This window comes from Cibotium barometz, chromosome 34, assembly GCF_041138505.1.
Source record: "Cibotium barometz isolate CiBa-2024 chromosome 34, ASM4113850v1, whole genome shotgun sequence".
In the NCBI taxonomy this organism is placed as follows: Eukaryota; Viridiplantae; Streptophyta; class Polypodiopsida; order Cyatheales; family Cibotiaceae; genus Cibotium; species Cibotium barometz.
The window spans coordinates 25116819-25136207 of NC_141079.1; positions in this window are offsets into that span (position 1 = coordinate 25116819).

The following is a 19389-nucleotide window of genomic DNA, read 5'->3' on the forward strand; positions in this document are numbered from 1 at the left end:
GAGTTGTTTTCTGAATTCGGGCATGGATCTAATTGGTTGACTTTGCTGGTCCTCAACAACGGATTAGTCCATGGCTCTTTTATATGGATCCGTTGGTTGATCTTACTGATCTTCAACGGAGATTTCATTTTAATATGTGAATATATTGCTGGTTATTATTATCGAAAAGGCCCCTCAGTGAACAGGTTGTGAGCGTTTTGGTTGCCAATGATGTCATAGGTACACCGGTGAAGGAATGATTGGAAATAAGGATTCAACTGGAGATTTTGAGGATTGTGATCAGTGACACAATGGTTTCATTAAATGATTGTTTTAAAGATAGCTAATGCTGAGAAAAAGGCAATTTCATATTGGGTGTGTAAGTGGTGTGACTAGTTTTAAGTTTCCATGAATATCCGGCTAGGGATCCTGGGAACTCTTTTCCCTGGTACCCGAGACAAAACCTAACCAAATTCTTAATTGGATCCCATCACTACAGTGGTTGGGCGGTTGGCTAACCCACGGGAGTGGATGGGGTTAGGTTGGACTAATGGATCCTTAAATTGAGACTCAATTCTGTTATGGTACGATAGATGAAGTAAATGAAAAAATACAGGGGGGAAGAGAGCTTGAGCTCTTGCAAGCACACACACACACACTCACAAAACCCTAATAGAGAACACACAAGGTGAGAGGCTGACAATCTTCTTCTTCTCTACTCAACACTCAACACACCCTATACAAGAATAAGAGTACGCACAATATGAAAGGTACTCAACCAAATACATACATACACGGGTTCTCTATAGTGTGAACCCGACTAAATGAGCTGGCGCTATAACTATGCCAGTCTCTAGAATGGCTGTCACATAGCCTGTCATCCCACTGGCTGCATATCACCCAAGATCTCACCAACCATGCCAGTAGTGTAAGTGTGGGGCCTATCCCCCAGGCGGGTCATTAGTGTCCACCGCCTCACTAGACGAGCTCGATATCTCAACACTCCCCCTCGAGCTCAACTCCATCTCATGTACACCAAGCGAAGCCCTAAATCTGCGGAGCTTCTTTGTACCCAATTCTTTGGTGAAGATGTCAGCTACCTGATCCTCTGTGCTGACATAAACAAGGTCAAGATCTCCTGCCAAGACCTTCTCTCTGACGAAGTGGTAGTGGACCTCTATGTGCTTCATACGAGCATGAAAGACTGGGTTCCTGGCCAACTGTATACTGCTACTGTTGTCACAAAAAATGACAACTTGTCTATCCACCACTGATAGACCCAAATCTGCAAGTAGCTTTCTCAACCAAGCTATCTCACATGCTGCCATAGCAGCTCCTCTGTACTCGGCCTCTGTACTGGATAGAGCAACCGTAGGCTGCTTCTTACTGCTCCAAGTCACAGCAGCACTCCCCAAGGAAAACATGAATCCACTGGTAGATCTTCTATCTGAGATACTACCAGCCCAATCAGCATCTGTGTACCCATGTACACAGATCTCTGTCCCAGTCTCATAGAATAGTCCACAATGCAAAGTAGACTTTACATACCTCAGTATGCGTCTCACTGCATCCAAATGCGGTTTCCGTGGAACCTGCATAAACTGACGCACCAACCCAACAGCATAGCTCAAATCTGGTCTGGTGATCATCATGTAGATCAAACTTCCTACTATGTGCCTGTACATAGTAGGATCCTCCAAGATCTCTCCTGAATCTGCACTCAACTTGCCATTCTGATCCAATGGCACAGAAATAGGCTTACATCCTATCATACCATACTTGGACATCCAAGCCATACTGTCTCTGCAGTAATCCAATACCATGTGGTGACCTAATCACCTCAATGCCCAAGAAATATCTGAGCTCCCCCAGATCCTTCATCTCGAACTTCTGTCTAAGCAAGATCTGTACATCAAAGATCTCTACATCATGGTCCCCCGTAATGATCAAGTCATCTACATCGATGACAACAAGAACAACTCCTCTATCACCATGTCTCACATATAGCGAGAGAAATCTGTATTGGCTACATGAAAGCCAATAGTGACAAGATATTCAGAAATCTTATCAGACCATGCTCTTGGTGCTTGCTTTAAGCCATACAAGGCTTTCTTCAACCTGCAAACATGCTCGGGGTGACCCACATCCTCATAACCAGGTGGCTGCAACATATACACCTCTTCTTGCAAATCCCCATGCAAGAATGCATTCTTTACATCCATCTGATGTAAAGACCATTGCTTTGACGCAGCCACTGCTACCACAACTCTCACCGTTGCCATCTTGGCAACTGGGCTGAAAGTTTCCTCATAATCAATCCCATATGTTTGTGCATATCCTTTGGCTACCAATCTAGCCTTGTACCTCTTTATGCTTCCATCACTGTTATGTTTAATTTTGTACACCCACTTGCATCCAATGGCTTTCTTGCCTTCAGGCAATTGCACTAAATCCCAAGTTTCATTTCCATATAGTGCATCCATCTCCTCATCCATAGCTTTCTCCCAACACACATTTCCAACAGCCTCATCAATGCATGTGGGCTATACAACCTGCACAACCTTTGCCATATATGCATAGTGATGTGCCACATAACCATCATATGTAAATCTTTGCAGAGGGTTCTTCACCCTCCCTGATCTTCACAGCTTTTCATTCATGGCTTCCATAGCCTTCTTTACACCAGGTGTTCTCATAGCTGGGATCCCAAGCTCCTCATCAAGGCTCATATCTGAGCCACTAGACTCTCCATCAACATGAGAATGCCCTGCAGAAATGTCAGGCATACCAAGGGGCTCCACCACTTTCTCTTTTCCTTTACGTGATGTACTAATCACATTTGTAGGACTGGTATTATGACGCAGCCTGCCACTCCATGGTCTATTAATAGACCCACTAGATGAGGACTCTCCTGGTTCACTCAAGGACTGTGATTGCTGACCTGCATTCTGTGCAACCACACTTCCACTCACATCAGCCCCAACAGCTTCTTTTTCAGCAGCATACCAGCTGCTCATCTCATCAAAGACAACATCCCTGCTTACCCTCAACTCACGTGTAGCAGGGTTATAACACCTATATCCCTTTTGCTTAAGGGAGTATCCAATAAACACACATTGGCTTTTGACTACGTTAGAGAAAAGTTATCCTGGAGGAATCGCCCGTGCTTTTCAGGCAAGGGAAGTTTTTCCGGGATCGGTCTTGGAAGAATCGATGGATTAGTCTCTTGTCCGGATATCCGTGGTGGGCGAGGCCCCGAGTGTGAAACCCTGCCCCGCGCAAGAAGTGCTACTTCCGTTGCTAGAACCTCTGAATTCGTTGCGTGGTGGGGATAGGGACCTCACATCACATCTCATCACCTCTATTCACATCACATCCATCCATCCATTCATTCACATCTATCTGATTCACATCACATCTATTCACCTCACATCTCATTACCTCCTCTATTCACATCTCATTACCTCTATTCACATCACATCCATCCATTCATTCACACCTATCTAATTCACATCACATCTCATCACCTCTATTCACATCGATCCATCCATCCATTCATTCACACCTATCTAATTCACATCACATCTCATCACATCTATTCACCTCACATCTCATTACCTCTATTCACATCACATCCATCCATCCATTCATTCACATCTATCTGATTCACATCACATCTATTCACTTCACATCTCATTACCTCTATTCACATCCATCCATCCATCCATCCATTCATTCACATCTATCTGATTCACATCACATCTATTTACCTCTCCTTCTCATCACTTCTATTCTCATCACATCCATTCTCTATTCACATCACATCCATCCATCCATTCATTCACATCTATTTGATTCTCATCACATCTTATTACATCTATTCATAGAATTTAAGAGAATTTTAATTTTGATATAAAGATTCTTTACGCATCTATTTATGCATAAAATCAACTTTAGTGGGAATAGCACTTTTATAAAAATCCTTTTATGCATCTATTTATGCATAAAAATCAACTTTAATGAGAATAACACTTTTGAAATAAAAATGAATCCTTTATGTATCTTTCTATGCATAAAATCAATTTTAATGAGAATAACACTTTTGAAATAAAAATAAATCCTTTATGCATCTTTCTATGCATAAAATCAATTTTAATGAGAATAACACTTTTGAAATAAATAAATCCTTTATGCATCTTTCTATGCATAGAAATTAAACTCAATGAAAATAACACTTTTATTTCTATGCATAGAAATTAAATTTAATGAAAACAACACTTTTGTAATAAAAATTTTCATTATGCATCTTTCTATGCATAGAAATTGAATTCAATAATTAATACCCGTGATATCCATGCATATTCATATGTGAATATGTACATGGAGTAAATTTGAATATTTCTTTTAGAATGCACAAACGGTGGGAATTACTCTTTTGGAATAGCATAAAAAAAACTTTCTTTTCCATAAAATTCTAGAAAATTTTACCATAACCTCCTTTATATGGTTGACCATTTCTCATTTTTAATATTCTATTTTCAATTTAAATTAACCCCAATTAGATGTAAAGGACTCTAACCTACACAATTTTTAATTTTCAAGAGAGTAAACAATAAGGAAAGTTTAATTAATCTTTTTGTTAAACATTCTAGTATAAAGAAAGGCTAAATTGTAAAGAAGAGAGGGGATGGCCTTTTCATCAAGGCATAGCATTAGAATTTACTTTAATCAACTAAATAAACAAGAAAATCAAGAAAACCATAGATTTAAAATTAAAAAGTAAGAAAAAATTAGCTTACATGGGGTTGTAAGCTTTCCTTTGGCTTGAGGCATTGAGGGTTCTACTCTTGTTTGAAGTAAGAGTGGCCACCAATTGCTTTGAGTCTCAATTTACGGATCCATGCAGCCTAACCCCATCCGATCCCATGGGTTAGCCAACCACCCAACCACTGTAGTGGTGGGATCCCATTAGGAATTTGGTTAGGTTTTGTCCCGGGTACCAAGGAAAAGAGTTCCATGGCTCCCTAGCTGGAAGTTCATGCAAATATAAAACTAGTCACACCACTTACACACCTAATATGAAATTGCCTTTTTCTCAACATCAGCTAACTTTAAAACAATCTTTTAATGAAACCATAGTATCACTGATCACAATCTTCCAATTTATCCGGTTGATTCAATTTCCCATCATTCCTTCATCAGAGTATTTATGGCATCATTGGCAACTAGAACGCTCACCACCTGTCCACTCAGGCGCCTTTTCAATAGTTCCTAGCCCATAATACTCGGCAATATAATCACTTATCAAGATGGACTCCCGTTGAAGATCAGCAAGATCAACCAACAGATCCATATAAAGAGCCACGGACTCATCCATTGAAGACCAGCAAGGTCAATCAACCAGATCCATGCCCGGTTTCAGAAAACAACTCGTACTCCTTGTTCCAATATCTTCCTCGACGCACGCGTGGGTATCTTGGGCGACCCAGAGCCCGCGAGCACCGTATGGTCAGCACCCTCTAGGATCCTTCTCGCAGGTGACCTAGCGCTTCACTCATAGGCCGCTTCCTTGGCCCCTCATCCACCGTACCGGAAGCTTACCATTTTAATCGAACCGAGGCTAGTCAAGACCTCGGTCGACCTTGCTACGCGAGACATCATCCATTGACTCTCCGTCATAGCAGATGCAACTTTATCAGTTACGTCACCATGACCTCAATCCATAAGACGGTCAAAATGCTTCCCCAGCATTCTTGACATAAAACAGTCATTTACAAACAGTCACAAAATACAGTTTCTATATCGAACTCCATCTTTCCACATTATCCCTCCTCAATCCATATTACTTATTCCACATTCCCTTCATATGTACTCATTCTCATCCATTCATTCATATCAATGACACATTATTTCCCATACACATTCACCTTCATTATTCTTCATACACATCCATGCATACATCCATTTTCGCATCCTTATTCATACATCCACATCCACATACATACATCCATACATACACATCCACATGCATACATCCACATCTATATGCATACATCCATACATACACATCCATATGCATACATCCACATCCTCATTCGTACATCTACATCTACATGCACATTCATGCATCTTCATCCATACATGCACATTCACATCCATACTCCACATACATACACCTATTTTTTTCCTTTCCATTCATATAGCCCCATACACCTTCACATCTATTCTTTTACATCACATCCATTCTCACCTTATGACAACCCATATACATCTTATCTCATCACATACACTTCTTATCTCATCCCATACACATCTTATCACATCTTAACTCATCTTATTATATCCTAACTCATCTCATATACATCTTATCTCATCTTATCACATCTCATACACCTCTTATCACATCTCATATACCTCTTATCACATCTTAACTCATCTTATCACATCCTAACTTATCTCATATGCATCTTATCTCATCTTATCACATCCTAACTCATCTCATATACATCTTATCTCATCTTATCACATCTCATACACCTCTTATCACATCTCATACACCTCTTATCACATCTTAATTTATCTTATCACATCCTAACTTATCCTTTATGCATATCTCTATGTAAGAATTTCAATTGTGATAAAAGTAACACTATTACAATAAAATAATTAATTTTTTGGGTAATATTTTTACAACAAAATAATAATTTTTTTTCATTTCTATGCACGAAATTAAATATGATGAAAATAACATTTTTATAATAAAATAATCATTTTTTTCTTTACAGTTTTATAATAAAATAATAAAAATTTATCTTTTATGCATACCTCTATGCATGAATTTCAATTATGTTAAAAGTAACACTTTTATAATAAAATTTTCATCTTTTATGCATACCTCTATGCATGAAATTTAATTATGCTAAAAGTAATACTTTTATAATAAAATATTCATCTTTTATGCATGCCTCTATGTATAAAATTCAATTATGCTAAAAGTAACACTTTTATAATAAAATATTCATCTTTTTTGTATACCTCTTATGCATAAAATTCAATTATGCTAAAAGTAACACTTTTATAATAAAATATTTATCTTTTATGGATACCTCTTATGCATAAAATTCAATTATGCTAAAAGTAACACTTTTATAATAAAATATTTATCTTTTATGCATACCTCTATGCATGAAAATAAAAATGATAAAAGTAACACTTTTGATATAAAAATTTATCCATTATGCATAAAAATAAAAATGATAAAAGTAATACTTTTGATATAAAAATTTATCTTTTATGCATAATATAAAATTTTAAATTTTCCATAATTACAATGAAATTCTTTCAATTAATTTAGGATGATAATTCTTAGAATATGGTACGAAGTCCTCTTTTCATGCTTTGAATGAAATTATTTTATGTGTAAATTTTTATAAAATTTTACCATAGCTCCGCTACTATGACTGATAAATCTCAATTATTTTTTAAAAAATAAGGCTTATCTTTAAGAGAATGATTAGAATGATCCCTAATTGGATCATTAACCCTTAATGGATTGAATAAAAAATAATCATGGAATACATAAACTTAAAGCATAGATTAAAAAAACCATTAATTTATTCTTAAGCATAGATTAATCTTGGATTAAGAAAAAGCTTTATGAAAAGCTTCATTTGGATAGAGAATGGGTCATGAGTATGACCAATTCTTGAGTGAGAGAGAGAAATTACATAAAAACCATTAGAATTAAGCATAAATAGAAATTTATGTAATTCTTTACTATCATTCATTAATTACTTCAATAGCATTAAAAAAAAACCATTTCAATTAAGCTTCTCAAGCTTGAGAGGGGTTGAGAAGAGAGAAACATTGAGAAGTTATAGAAAAGATCAAAATTCACCATACTTACCTTACAATTTGCTTGATTCTTTATTCACGGTAGAGGCCCCCAACCAATCAATTGGTTTAGTATGTTGATGGAGCCACCAATGGGGATTGAAGAAAGAGGGAAGTGTCAAAAACTAGTGAATTATTAATGAATTCACAGTTCTTGGCTTAGGTGGAGTAGAGTAACAATGCACTAAACACTATATATTTTTCAACAAGGGAAGGCTTCTATTTATAGGAAAAATTGAGCTCCTAACCAAACAAATTAATTCTAGAATTTTCCAAGTTAGTTTGGTCACTTTTTGACCATTTTTAGGTCAGTTAAGCTTACTTTTTGGAACTAGACTTGAATGAGGAGAGAGGAGAGATGAAATATCTCAATTTTTATGAGTTTAAAACTCATTCAAGCATGTGTTTTAGGCGCCTCATTGAAGGCCCTCCTTTTCCTTACTGATGTGTCAAAAATGGAATCCTCACACTCTCAGACATTTTGAGAGGCTGGGGAGGAATCTTACAGTCATTGTTTCTCACTAGGCAGCTGCTGCAGAGCTTTGTTCTCTCTCCACAAAAGTAATTGGTTAAATTCCTCTGCACTATAAGTGCACCCTAAGGTGCTATACCTTATCCTAAAAGGGGTTGGAAAATGGTGTAGCCAATCCCCAATGCCAAGTCGATTTGTAGACGAAGCTTCTGCTTCTACAGGTCTTCCTCTATCCAACCCATGTCTACTTCACTAAAATTTGCTAAGGCAGCCACGCAATAGTCTTCACGAATATTAAAATGTTGCATAATGTATGTTAATAATACATAATTAGCTTGGGATACCATAGTAAAGTTGGGCAAGGAAGGTAGTAACAACTCCCCCTATTCATTCTCATTACAAGGTGCTACATCGAAGGGGATAAGGGATGCATTAGCCTCAAAGGTTTCCTTTTCGGCCTCTGCCCTCTCCTCTGCTGGGTCTATAGCCACCTCTTCCTCAACCCCATCATCCTCGATTGGCACTTGAGTGCTTACCAAAGTCACTGTCTTGGGCTCTGAGTCCTCAGTATAAGAAGATGCAAAAAACAAAGAAAACCATAACTAAATTGGAGCAAGCGACACTTCTTTAAGTGTATTGGGCATTTCTCCTCTACTCTATTGCTACAATTGGGAATCTTTTCAAGAAAGAGCTAAGCCTCCTCTTCATGACTTTGTCTGTTTCAAAATCAGATGGATGAACATATCGTTCACCATCGAACATAACGATATTGGCAAAAATAGTGTCTTCATACTCCTGCTCACGGTCACCGAGAACAATCATACAAGAATTAATGACGTTCTCTCAGGAGAAAGTTCCTTGTTGAAGTTTTGAGTGGCAGCTTGTGGAGAGCTTCAGTGGTACTTTCCAAGGCATTCACAAAGAATTTGCAGAGCTCATGTATGGTGACCAGAATGTGGCTTTTTTTAATAAGGGCAATCTTTTTGTATACTACGCACAGTACGTTGTTGCCCCAAAAACAGGTGTGTATGGGCAAATTGAGGATTTAGCAGTGCCAAGCCTTTCTTCTCTTAATTGGGACATTCCAGATGAAGTGACGGTGCAGAGCTTCAAGCATAAAATATCCCAAGATATTCAAACGGCCATGACCCCAAGAAGGATATCGAGGAGGATATGGTTATCATGGTTCGTGCCTTTACATGTTTTTGTAGCTTGCTTCAAAGACGTAGAGTTACAGAGAGCAAAGGCATCATGGCTAAGTAGAAACTTCCCGGCAGATTATTTGGACAACATTATAGGACTATTTTGGAAATCTAGAGAGTATGACCATAAGGGTGACTACATAAGGTACAATGCATGCCCTCAATCCTTGGCTTTGTCTTACAATATCTCTCGACAACCTCTTACTATGGGTTATGATTATAAGAGATACAAACTTAAGTTGGGTATCTAGGAACCTTGGATTCTGATATATATTGCATGTCATTTAGGTTTGAGTTCCAGGTTATTCTACATGCTGAAAGAAAGGAGGTTAATGTTACCTCTGAGTGGACATCAAAAGACGTTAGGGAAACCTTATAGTTTCTTAACAACACCACCCCTAGTTATAAATTCAAGGTCAATGGTACTATAATTGGAAGAAGAGCTGAATACTCTATATATTGTATGAGTTGTTTACCTCCAACTGTTGTAGTTTTTGAACCATGAATGAATAGACAATTGACATTTTGCTTGACCATTGCCGTTTGTGAACAAACATTTAATAGATAACTACATTTTCCATAAACAAATTGTGATTTATATACAATAAATGGTACAAATACATCTTGCGAGTTACAAAATGTCACTGGTTATGTGTGAAGTTACAAAATATTCTAATGCTCTTGATCTTCTCTTTGTTTATTTGGGCTCCCAGACTTTGCCTGCTCTTGATCTTCACTTTGCTTATTTGGGCTCCTAGACTTTGCTTGCTCTTGATCTTCACTTTGCTTATTTGGGTTCCCAGACTTTGCATGCTCTTGATCTTCACTTTGCTTATTTGGGTTCCCAGACTTTGCATGCTCTTGATCTTCACTTTGCTTATTTGGGCTCCCAGACTTTGCATGCTCTTGGGCTTCACTTGGTTTTTTGGACTCCCAGACTTTGCTTCCTCTTGTCCTTGAGCAGAACAACACTGAAGTTGAGGGGCTTCTGAGCAGAGGACTTCTTTGCATGATATTTCTTTTGTGAGGTCCTCTTTGGCTAAGATGTCTTCTTTGCAAAGGACTTCTTTGCAATGGTTTCCTTTAAGGCTTTTTGCATCTTCTCAAATTTTAAAGGAGAATGCACTGTCAAACCCTTGCCTTTGCCTTTATGTCTTTTCAGCTTCTTCTCCTTCCCTTTTCTCTGAGCCTAATCCCTTGGAGGAGGGGAGTCAGGATCTACAGGTGGAATTGCTTTGTCCAACATTATCTCAATACATCTCTCTCTTATCCACCAAATATAAGATTCAGGGTATTTATTACACTGCCAAAAAAAGTAGAAAACAATGTACAAATACATTAAGAATAATGCAAAGGATTCTCTAGTTTTCTTACATTCACTTATTGTTTTAAAAACTTAAAATCTATTGTCCTGCAGGCATTTGCAATCACCCTCTATCCACAACTAGTAACGTGAGACTGAATTGGAACCTGAAATAATAGTGTAATTAGAAGAAATCCATCTTCAAACAAAGAAACATCTAAACTAAATTCTCAATACCTCTTGCTGAAGATACTTGAATGGCTTCTCTGGATCTGCAAGATCTTCATAGTTTTTCTCTAAATATGCTAATACAATTTTGCAAGCATTGCAATAAAGAGCATATCAAATAGGTGCAATGTTTGTAACAAAATTGTGATAGTTGATGAAAAGAGATAATATGGTAGTTGATGAAAAGATAATTGACCATGGATATCAACTAAGGAGTTCATGAAAGTAACCTCTCTATCGAAAACATCAATGTGAGTATAAGACTCCAATGGTGACTGCAAATAAAACAATAGTAAGAAAATATCTACTCACATGAGTTATGAGTTTAAAACTATTAAAAAACATTACCTTAAAACTAATAAAAAATACCACCTTTGATTATATGGGATGAATATATAATAGTCTCTTAGGTTGTCATATTCCTTAAAAAAAACTTCAATATTTGATCCTGTCTTTGAAAAGATATCACTTGATATTAGAGGATCAACCACAAATATGCTGCTTTGAAATCTTTGTGGGCGTTGTAGAAATGTATGCCCTATAATCAAAGATAGTATTAAGTATGGCAAAAGGAGAGAAAAGGACAAAACTGTAGCTAAAGAATGATGCTTACCTCATGTAACAAAATATTGCAGCGTCAGATATTTCAATATCTATCTTCTCTAGCAGCACTTTGCTCCTCAGGTGAAATGCTCAAGTAATATTCAATCTCAGGGGGTTGGAGGAGACATTGATAATCATTTGACCATATACCTTGCCCATTCTATCATAATTCATCCCACCAAGTCATTTAACTTCCTCTTTATAAAAATTATCCTCCATATCGAAAAGCATCTCTCTTTGGTCAAGTGCTTTTGTTATTTCATACTCATGTGTAACATCTTCAATAGTAGGTCCTTCAGCTTTGCAGGACCTCTTGGGAGGAATTGTAAGGATATCAAAGGCCCTAGTATCTATGGTGGGAAGTGTTAAAACCCTAAGATCTCTCTAGATAATTGTTATGCATAAACATGCATAAATCAGGCATAAACTCAACCACCCAACCACCCTCGAGTCCAAGGAATGCACACATGAATAATAATGAAATACATCATACCTCTACCTTGATGTCCCATACCATCAAGAGGTATAACTCTAATCCAATAGCATGTAGCTAAAGTGTGAAATGGTAGAAGAGTAGATATGAACCTCTACACAAGAGAGCATAACATAGCCTTGGCCTTATGGAGCCCAAACCTCCAAGCCCCCTTGAGTGTGCCCCATACCCCTATTATATAGGAGGGCCCTCAAGTGACTCTTGACTCTCCATTTCCCATGTGTGACCCTTGGATGCCTGACCCTAACCTTAACCCTTAAGGTTAGTCCTAACCCATGCTCCACTAGAGCTTGTTCCCATGCTCCCATGCTCACAAGCCTAATGTGGGTTAGCCTTCTAGTATATGCACATATAATGTGTATATAACATAGCACACATAATGTACATATAACATAATTCCCCTCTCTCAAAACATTGCACTCTTGCAATGAAAAGAAGGAGAATTGCACTGAACAATCTCAACCAACTCCCAAGTCGAATTCTCAATTTCCCTATCTTTTCACCTAATTTTAACCTCAGGGATTAGTCAACTACAAAGTTTTCTTTCCCTGAATTCAAGTACCTTATCAGGTTCATGTGGAACATAGGATAATTCATCGACTTCAACGGGTTCTTGAGGAGTAACTGTGTTATCCTCACCTCCCAGTTTCCCTTTCAATCTATCGATATGAAAGACTGGATGAACTCTAACAATTGGAGGTAGTTCTAGTTCATATGCAACCGTGCCAATCCGATGTATAACTCGAAATAGACCACAATATCTAGGAGATAAATTCGAGCATTTTTCCATTGAACAAGTCTGAGAATCTTTAGGAACATTAAAATAAACCAACGCTCTTGGTTCAAAAGACCGAGATGAGCATCCCCTATTAGCATAAAACCGTGCCCTATCATGAGCACTCCTGATAGAATCCCGAGCTTCGGTCAGCATTTCCTGCATATCTTGCAAGAAATCCCTCGATGCATCAAGCTCGATGTCCTTAAGACCGACATCCACTACAAGACAATGCTGCCATACACGCGTTTCATACACGCGATAAATTACGAGCGCGTGTATGGTCGCGCCTGTATTTGAATAGAATCAGGCGCATGTATTTTATCATTTAAGTTCACGTGTATATTTGCATTTATCAACGCGTGTATAAATGCGTTTATATATACGCAGTAATACACGCATCTATACACGCTACCTTACATGGATTAATACACGCTACCATACACGGATTAATACACGCCACTATACACGGATTAATACACGCATGGTAAAGAAAAACTGAAAAAAAAACTGAAGAAAAACTGAATTCCTTTACAAAATTAAGAACTATTTTCTTTAAACCATCTCATAGTACATTACAATATACATCATTACACAATCCCACTACATACATTTACAACAATGAAATATATTAAAAAATAAATCATGCATATGAGATGATAGAAATGTCATCAATTTAGAACGTACAGTGACGGATTGGTTAGGGTTCGATCTCATCTTCAATAAGATCCATCCTTGCCAAACGATCAACATCAATATCCATTTGATCAATTTGTAAGGCTACGATTAAATTTATTCCACTATCGATATTCTGTACTCCATTGATAATGGTATCGATGTCCTTATCATCCTCATCAACATCACCATCATCCTCAATGGTAGGGTCATTCTCATGATCATGAGAAATGGCACGCTCATCCTCATTATCATGATCATCTCTTATTTCTTGATCATCGATCACAACATCTTCATTGGCATGTTCGACATCATCTTCATTGCGGCTTGTTACATCCTCCATATGCTCCATATCAGTGAATGTATTATACATCACTTTGGAACGTGGTGCAATAGGGATGACGTACCACCATTTAATATCATGCACCATTGGTAGATAGATAACCTACTCAAATACACATAGTACAGTAATTAATTAGCATATCAAAAGTCAAGGGGTATGCGAGCTTAGATATATATGTACATGAAACACATTAGTAAAAAAATGCATACCTGCTCACATTGTTGTGGCAATACGAGCCTATCTTTCTTTGTTTGCCAAAACTTTGTAGAGTCAATAGTTACATAGCCACTTACATGGCGTTTTATCGTTGCATCAGGCCCTTTTTCCACCACGTTCATTTGCCATTTGACATCCAAAACATACACAAAGAAGCGACGAAAGTCAAGCCTAAATATGTCTTGGATTATGCCACAATAATCATCCATTTTTCCATTAGCTCCCTCAAAGCTACTAATGACACCGCAATCTTGTGTATTTCTCTTTTCATCAATTCTTTGTGTTCGAAAATGCTTGCCTTCACACCATATAGCATTGAACATAGTGCACTGGACCAAAATAGAAGCAATATTTGTGTAAGCAATGTGAATAAATATTAAAAGCAAATCACTTACAATTAATGCAAAACATTAGTTCTATGTACCTTTAACATGCATCCTCGTGCTTACTCCCATTCTTCCGCCGTGATATGTAACCCCTCGTCGCTCTCTGCTCTCTCCATTTCCTCATGCAACCAATCAACATGGATATCATTCGGAAGTATTGCTAGATGCTTAGGATACGCCTTCCGAGAGCCATGTTGCCTCCAAAAGAGAGCTCTTTCTGCTTGCCTTTTTGTCTTTGCATCCTCATATCTTGTAACCCATCTGCTCATCACATCACTATTAAGGATAAAAGTAAAATTGAGATCATCAATCAATGTTCTGTCAATTACTTTACTCTGTCCTTTTCCTTGAAGCACAATAGAGGTCATCCTCAAGTCCTCTTCATTGCTCCATAGTCGTGGCAAAGAGCTGTCCACCTGACCAAGAAATTTTGAAATATATACAAGAGACTCTTGTATCAACCAACCCTCGGCCATGCTTCCTTCAGGCCTTGCACTTTGCCTCACAAAGTCTTTTAAGGTCTTCATGAAGCGCTCTAGGAAGAACATCCAACGTGCATGCACAGTACCACATAAAGCGATTTCGTCCACTAAATGCACAATGAGATGTAGTTGACTTGTGAGAATGGTTCACAGAAAAGTCTCCTCTACCAAACAAACCACCTCCACTGCCATAACACGCGCATCATCCAACGTGGCTGGATCAATTGCTTTCGAACTAACATATCTAAAAAATAAATAAATAGTACGTTATACCTCATGCACGTTCATTTTGCAAGGTATAATGAAGGGTGATCTGATATGGGTTTTACATACCTCACAAGCTCGCCCATCTTATAAATACATTTTTTCAAACTCTTATTTGCACAATGGTCGATGCTAGTAGGTAGTATGAACTGCGCACATAAGAGCACATGTATGTATGGTTTATGGCATTACAAAATTTAATTTCAACGTACAAGACTTGGAAAACACTTACTTGAAGCATCTTGTGCCAATCGTGGGACTTCAACCCATATAGTTGCTCAACGCCTCTTTTCTTAGTGGTTGTAAAGGCTCCCTTCAATGATCTCATGCATCTAGTAGGAGTACGCAAAGTGGTGATGGCCTGCTTTACCTGCTTCTCCTCTTTCTTTGATATAATCCATGGTGCAGGCAAAAGACGAACGTGCCCACCCACCTCTCGTGGCCAAGCTTGACGCATACGTCCTGCGACCCGTTAGCCCTCACATACGCTAACATTGTCTCGTTTACCAATAATATGTTCCCAAATACCAGATCCCACATTCTTGAAGATGTGCATGGGATCAAGAAGATGGTTGATCTTAAGATGGGTCCAATATGGCAGCCGAAAAAAAATGGAGTACCTACACAAGGGATTGCTTTATGTGACCTTTAATCCAATTAGAGACTACACAAAACAAGATTGAAAAAACATTACTATACCTGTTCATGCCATCTAAAGGAAGAATAGTTGTAGACTCCCAAATACGCTTCCAATCTTTTGCACGAAGTGTTTGTGGAGGAATGTTACTCTTACTAGCAACATATTTAGGATGATCTGAGGGGAGAAATCGATGATGATTATCGAATATGGTCTTACACAAATCGTCAGCATACTCATGTACTAACGAAGGGCCACAAACAGGACATGCATGTTTACCCGATGTTTTCAAACCTGTTAAAATATAAATAAAAGTTAGAATAATAAAGTCAATATGTATAATTAATATATATAGCCAATAGTATTAGAGTAGGGAGGTAATTAGAATTCTTACCAGAACAATCGCTGTATCCTAGAAAGTCATGCATTGTCCACATCAACACTGCTTTTAAGTCGAAGTGTCGAGAGGAGGGAGGCCTACTAATGTCCACCACCGCAACACCTCTCCATAGTTCCTCCAACTCATCAATCAATGGTTCAAGATAAACATCCATATGCTTGACTTTATGTTTCCCTGGAATTAGAAGGGACAATGTTCTTGATCGCCATTTTGATGGTGGAAGGTTGTAATTCACCAACACAACTGGCCACATGCTGTATGCGGTGCTTTTGAAACCAAATGGATTCACTCCATCCATACCTAGGCCAAGTCTCAAGTTTCTGGGCTCTGTTTTAAAGCTGGGCCACTCATCTTCAATATGCTTCCAAGCAGGAGTGTCTGCGGGAATTCTCCACATGCCATCATCTGCTGATCGATGTGAGGAATGCCATGACATGAGCTCTGCTATGGATTTGCACTTGAACATGTGTTTGATGCGAGGAATTGTAGGAAAGTGTCACAAGACTTTACGAGGTACATCAAAACTCTTCATATCTGTTCTATACCTTGCTTCACCACAAGTGGGACAATGTCGAGCCTCATGCGTCCCACGAAAGAGAATGCAATCATTGACGCATGCATGTATGCGATCATAATCCAATCCTCCAAGAGATGTCACATAGCGCCTTGCTATGTCTCTTGAGGTGGGTAGTCTATTTCCCTTTGGAACCATGTTTGATAATAGCCTACATCCAATATCATCAATTATAATTAGTCTTAAATCCTAAACCTTAAACCACTAATTCAAATTTGTAAGTTAGAATGCTTACTTCAATAATGCGTCAAGACTTGCATTGCTTCATCCATAAACTGTTTGTATATTGAGTAGTTCAAGTGAAGCACGTAAAACAGAGAATGAGCACCCTTCAAACACCGGTGTCGATGAAGCCTTGTAAAGATGCTCTTGTTCCATATCATCGTCGTCCATACCTTTGGGATCATCCTCAAAAAGATTCCGCACCATATCATCAAGCACCTCCTCTTCCACAACTTTGTGGGATGTAGGGCTATTGTCATCCCTTTCCCACTCATCTCTAACAATAGATCCCGAAGCTCCAGCATCATCTCGTCGACGCTTTGCGTGCTCTCGTCGCGCGTAGGGCACCATGTTAGGGTGTGGTACTGCATCCTGCTTCAATTAGAGTTTATATATTACAACTCTATTAATTTAATTTGGATACCATGAGTCATTTGAATACCATCAATTTACATCTACTCACCTCTAAACCTGTTTGATTCCATTCTCCATACATGGAGATGTGATTCAAGGTAATTCGACGTGCTCGTACAATGCATCCTTGACATCGATTACACATACATTTGATCCGTTGTCCCAACCACACATCACGATTACGATGACGCATTGTCTCATCTTCCCAGAACTGCTTGAAGAGGTTGATGACATCCTATGCACAAACTAGAAAACACAAAATCATAATATGTTTATGTTTTTAATGAAAGTATAAAAATCGCGTGTATTGACGCGGCTATTTCCTAAAAATTACGTGTATTAACGCGGCTATTTCCTAAAAATCGCGTGTACTAACGCGGGTAATTCCTGCAAAACGCGTGTATAAACGCAGCTAAATTACCATACACGCGAACATACACGCGTTTATAAACGCGACGGTTTGTATAAACTAAAAATAGCCTGCCTTTCCCAAATATAGATTTTGAACTAACATATCAACACTGCTTTCGTTTTCGCCTCTTCCAACAGAAACGAAACCGAGAAGAGAAGAGAAGGAGCACACACGGGAGCAGAGAAGGAGCACACACGGGAGGAAATCGAGCAAGAAAGAAGACTCACTTTTTCAGAGGTGAGTCAGTTTGTCCTTTGCCTTGTCTCCTTCCTCAGATTTGTTTATGCTATTTTCTCTTTGCTTTTTGGGTTTGTCTCCGTCCTTTTGCTTCTGTGCACACGATTGGGTGAATGATTCTGACAGGGGCGACAGTGGACCTTTTATAAGGACACTTTGTCGGAGGTCGGTCCCTTTGAAAATTTTTTTTGCGCAGGTCGCGTGTAGAAACGCGTGTAAAAGCGCGTGTATCCTGTTTGCAGAGTCTGTTCACGCGGATATACACGCGTTTCTAGACGGGTGTATACATGCGTTTTTTGACGGGTGTATACACGCGTTTCTGCACGGGTGTATACACGAGACTGCGTTTCTGCACGGGTGTATACATGAGACTGCGTTTCCTGTTTCTATGGTTTGCAGGCAACACAACTGACATCCACAAATTTGATTACAAATCCAAGTCTAGCAAGCGCAGAGACAGACAATAGATTCTTCTTTATCCCTGGCACATACAAAGCATCTGAAAGTGTGAAAGCGCTGCCATTTGCAGCAGTAAGCATAATTTTACCAATGCCCTTCACTGGGTAAGAAGCATTATTGGCACATGTGACAGTATTCCCATTAGGGACAGCCTCAAGAGAAGTGAACATATCACGATGCGAGGTAATGTGCTTTGTAGCACCACTGTCAAAATACCAAACATGAGAGTCAATAGAAACTGCCAAACATGCATCATGTACAGATGGGTCATACTGGCAATACACGCTAAACGCCCATTCTGTATCCTGCACAACATTTGCAAAATCTGCATTTGTAGAAGCATCCGCTATTGTGGCTGCATTTGACTCTTTCTTCTTTGCCTCTTTAGCCTTTAGCTTAGGGCAATTCTTAATGACATGATCATTTGCCTTACAATAGTTGCACCTGGTCTTTTTCTTGCCTTTATCAAGAGCCTTCTCAGACTTATTGTTGCTACCTGTGGAAGGAGAAGAAGTTGCAGACCTACTAATGGGAGAAGAAACAGTGGAAGGGGCTGCCTTACCACTTCTTCTCTGTTGCTGGGCAGCAATAAATGCTTGATCAACTGCACGCTGCCTGGCCCTATTTTGCCTGGACTGCGCTTCTTGCAAGAGCTTGTTGACTAAAGTATCATACTTGACAGCATCAGGTCTGTCCTCATTAAGAAGTCTCCACGTGGAA